Genomic DNA, 5,317 nt, shown 5'->3' with positions numbered 1-5,317 from the left:
GTTGATGAATTTGTGGTTGAGTGTATTGCTGGTAAAGTTGGCAACTTCTTTCGAGCTACTTAAGTCTTTCATTAAGGGCCAATCCTCGGTCAATAGCCACTTGGAAACTAATTTTGGAAAAATTAAAAACTTGACTTGAAAGGTGGGAATCTAAACTTCGTACTATAAGGAGTAGAGTTACCTGGCTACAATCTGTTATGTTGAGCTTTTCGGTGTTCTATACGTCTCTCTTTCAACAGCCGCAAGGGGTAAATAATGAGATTTGACAAAATTTAAAGGCGATTCTTATGGAGTGGTAGGGGACCTAAGAATAGAATGCACTATGTTGACTAGAATAGTGTGTGCAAGTTCAATGAGGGAGGAGGATTTGGTATCTTGGACTTATAAATTAAAAATAGGATCCTTTTGAACAAGTGGTTGTGGCGTTATGGAAACGAACAGCAGAGCCTGTGAAGAGAAGTTATTAATGCTAAACCTGGTGGCAACTCTCTTAATCTCTTTTCCTTTGTTAATGTGGCTCAAAAGGGCTCTCCCATCTGGAAAAACATCCTTAATCCTTTTTCTCCATTTTACAATTTTTTTTTGTTTTTTTGCAATTGACTTCTACTTTAGGTATGTGGTGGGGAATGGTAAAAATATTTCTTTTCAGAAGGATGAATGGGCTGAGGGTATCATTCTTAAAGATCAATTTCTTAGGGTGTTTACGTTAGCGGTTAACAAGTGTGGTAGGGTGTGTGAGTATGGGGAATGGGTTGATGAGGCATGGGTTTGGAACATTGAGTTAAGGAGAAGAGTGTTTGGGTGGGAACAACAGCAATGGGACAGTTTTTTCAACACTATAAGGGAATTTAATTTAGTTGAAGGTGAATTGGATAAGCTAATCTAAAAACCAGAGGCCAAAGGAATCTATTCCGTTAAATCTTTTTGTAAAAGGGCCAATAGTGATGAGAATGGAGAGGACAAAATTTGGCGTTATGTTTGGGCAAAGAAAGCTTAGAAATGGTAATGAAATTGAAATTAGTTAGGAGGGGAATGCTTAGAAATAACCAAGCTAAGTGTGTGCTATGTAGGACTGATGATGAATCTATCGACCACCTTTTCTTTCTCTGTAAAGAATCTTATAAGGTTTGAACATATTACTGCAACATGTGGAATCTCCACTAGGTGTCTCTAACAAGGGTTATTGATTTTTTTCATATCTTGGAACGATATCCAATTTAAAGAAGGCGATAAAAGAATTTGGGAAATGGCTTTCTTTGCAATCTGCTGGACTATTTGGTTGGTGTGGAATGATATTGTGTTCAATGGTAAAGCTTGAGATCAGTTACAGGTATGTGATACTTCTAAATTGAGAATGGCTTTGTGGGCATGGGTGTTATGGCTGAAGAACAATCTCTTGACATTGGACATTTTTAGAGAACCAAAAACTGCCATGTTACTTGACAAGCCAAAGAGAATTGATAAATGTATTGAGTGAAAAAAAGGTCTAGGGTTGGCACTTTTAAATTAAACGTTGATGGTGCGGCTAAAGGGAACCCGAGGGAGGCTGGCATTGGAGGGGTTTTTAGAGATGATAATGGCACGGTCAAAATTGTTTTCTCCAAGTCCATTAGGGTTGTTGATGCCAATCTTGCTAAAGTCCTTGCGTTGAGGGAAGCTATGACTATTTGGGCACTTTTTAGTTTGGCATCTTCACATTATTTGACAGTGGAGAGTGATTCCTTAAATACTGTTAAGTGGATCTTTGAACCTTCTAAAGCCCCCTTAAAAGCTTCGAAAATGAATAACTAAAATTGAGGCAGTAAAAAATAGGATTGTTAGCTGGAACATTGAGCACATATTGAGAGATGGTAACCACGTTGCGGACAGTTTGGCTAAGTAAGGAGTTAGCCGTACCGGGCATCGACCGGAAGTTTTCAATGTCACTTGAAGGCTAGTATGGAACTGATGCTTAGGCTTGGTTTGTTTTCTAATGTGCTTTGTCGGGGCTGATATGAGCGTGTAGCATGATGTCAAGTAAGGCTCCTATATGAGAATGAGGCCGAGATTGTTGTTAATATATGGCTGGGTATAAATTTTGGCTTACGTTTCACTATTGTAAGGGTATCAAGGAAGCCCCTGTGTTTTATAACTTTCATTATTTTGTTGTACCAGCTGAGTTTTTGAGGTGCTGGGATGAGTTTGTGACTGGTTGCAGGGGTTTAGTTGCGCTGTATAGTGACCTTAGAGTCGAGTGTCAACTGATGTTTTTCGTTTGGTTCTTGGTTGTTGTAAGAATTTTAGGCTTGTATGCCCTTTATTCGCTGGGTATAGATGCCTAAAATCTCTTTGTTCCCTAAATGAGAGGTTATCCTCAATGATATAAAATCCATTTTTCAAAAAAAAAAAAAATCAATTTGTTTATAGGACAAGTGTTCTTACACTTGTTTACAAATCTTGCTTTACAACCACGAATCATTCCGTAACTAATTGGAAAACAAAATTAAATTAATTAATTAACCTTTAAGTACAAGCTCTTCATGTGTTATAACTAACTCAGCATCCATCAATTGCCACTGGAGCAAAATACTTAAATCCCTTAAATTTTAATCCAAATTTCACACAAATCCATTAATTTTTGAAATAATCTTTCAAAAAAATATCTTCTGTTAGATATTTTACTCTTACAACTATGTGCTGCATAAGTGTTATTTGTTGATATCTTCAGCAAGAAAACTTACAAACTAATTGCTTGAATTCATTCCTTATCTCCACTTGATTATGACTCTATTAGCGGCAGTCACAATGAAAATTTGACTTCACAAATATTGCCATGGAGAGATACTATTTTACATCTGTGACTAGAAATAATGTAAGTAGGTTGTTGATGAACTATCTATGTTTCTTGTCATTACATTTCACGTCAAAATTCTCTCGTACAGCCATTATTTGCGAATCCTAATTGGATCTTTGCCTCAATTTTATGAACAAATTGCTTTTGTGGCTTAAAAATAAAAAAAGAGAAAAAGACATAGGCTTCCTACATATGCCTTGGGGATTTTTGCAAGTTATAAAATCAATTTTGTTTTATTTTCCCTTTTCGCTTGCCTGCAGAGAAGTTTAAGTATAAGAAATTATATGTAAATATTGGCTTGAGTAAAGAGGTCATAACTTCAAATTACTTGGTGAACCTTTTAATTTCTTGGTACCTTGCATAAAATTTGTTCTGTTATGAATTTCAATATTATAACTCATAGGATGGATGATGTTAATCTTTCAGATGTCATCATGTTCCTGTAATTTCTTTCATTTAATACATCTTAGATTGTTATCGATTGATACATAATCTTTTATTTGCAAGCAATAAAAAATTAACTGTTTGATGAAGGTTGATACAACTTGCTATACGATAGAACTGTAACCTGCCAAACAATAAAATGAGCTGCATTCAAAGAATTATCCACTCATATCCCGTTGGAAACTTACGCTCTCGATGCTTTAAGTGAGCCCAGTTTATGAAACAGCTTTTTAATTAATTGCAAAAACAAAAGCAAAGTATTTCACCATCAAAATTTTAGAAATTTTAATTTATATGGAAAGTTCATTTGAATTTTTAGGCAAACCTACAAATCAAAACTTTTTAAAGCTAGGTTAATATATCGTAACAACTATCTAATGAGATTTCTCTATATTTTCAATTAATGTTTTAATAATTCATAAAATTATTAAGAGAATTGAATTTTTTACATTCAATTTTTTATTTGGTACAATATTTTTTCTCTTAATTTAGTTTTTGTTAATATTTTTAATTAGTAAAAATTATTTTATTATTATTTATTTCTTTCATTTTAAAATTTATCTTTTTCCTTAATAAAATTGATTCTTTTATTTTTTTTATTTAAAATAAATAAAAATAGATATAATATTTTAAAAAGTCTCTAAATTATTCAAAAAAAATTCAATCCCTTACATTTATATTTTGAATCAAATAGACCTTATAACTAAAGATTGATCAAAATACCATGTCATTTTATTCTCACATAATACTGATGTGATGTTGATTTAGAGTGTGAAAAATATCATATGAGCATGTCATTATATCATATAAGCATGTCATATCACCATCGACTATGATATATCAATATATAGTTTGACATAAAAATGATAAGTGACGTTTGGATTAGTTGACAGTTAGTCAATTATTAAAAATAAAGACTTTTCAAACGTAAAAATAAAAATATAAAAATTTAATTAAATGTAATAAAAAATAATAATTTATTTGAATTTTTTTAATTTGTTTATAAACTTTTTCAGACATTGTACTATTAAAATATTATTAAATACATTTTTACAGGTTTGTCCAATATTACTTTAACCTCATATTTTGTAAATAACTCTAGTCCAATAACATTTGTTACAGAAGTTCTAGGGAACCAAACAGCTTCTAAAAATACCTATTTAGATATATGGGTTAAGTGCTTTGTCTTGTCATGCTCAGTTGAGGACAGATTTTCCATCAGTCTTCATCCAAATACATACATAAATTACGCTTCCCCAATGCTTTGCAAAGAATCTGTATTGATGTCTGTGATATAATGCATTAGGTTACACTTGTTGAGTTGTCGAGACCTGGCATGAAGGCAGAGATCTTAAGTGGCATAAGGAATTCCATAGTTGGAGTAGGTAGAACAGTAAAAGAAGTGGTGCATGACTTGAGGTATTCCTACTGAGTTCAGGTCCGGATGGACGGAATCGTGCTCCAGAGGTTCGAGCTTACACAATTACCTTGTTGTCTTTGTCTTTTGTCTACCTTCTCTTATTAGTAATTCTCAAGAGACTCGATCATGTAAACGGGTCATTTAGACAATTGTTGATAGACAGGACAAATTCATTTCTTCATTGGAGTAGAACAATTTTCATCCAGGAGAAGAAAGGCAAGAGGAGGTTGCTGTAATCTTCAATATGTTAGGCGTTATGTTTCACATTTACGTTATAGAAAGATCAATGACAAAGTTCCTTTTCGTCTGTTGGAATTGTTTTCTGGGAAAAAGTAGATAATATGCCTTAAACCTAATGCACTGGCTGAGTTCATTAATATTCCGTTAGACCAAACCTTTTTATTTTTGCAAACAAAAAGAAAAAGCATTGCAATTGATCATCAAAATATTTGTTATGGGTTCAAGGACAAGCATAAGAATAATAAGGGAAGAATGAAGGAGCATTTTTGGGTTTTGGCCCAAACGATTCACTTAATCACATATCCAAGGCAACGTGTCAGGCCCGAAAGTGTTACGTGGACGAAACTTTACCTTTGTTCTCCATTGTTTGTCATCCAGTT

Source organism: Theobroma umbraticum, unplaced genomic scaffold, assembly GCF_002168275.2.
Source record: "Theobroma umbraticum cultivar Fairchild unplaced genomic scaffold, ASM216827v3 scaffold_50.0, whole genome shotgun sequence".
Taxonomy (NCBI): Eukaryota; Viridiplantae; Streptophyta; class Magnoliopsida; order Malvales; family Malvaceae; genus Theobroma; species Theobroma umbraticum.
This window is presented reverse-complemented; position numbering follows the sequence as displayed.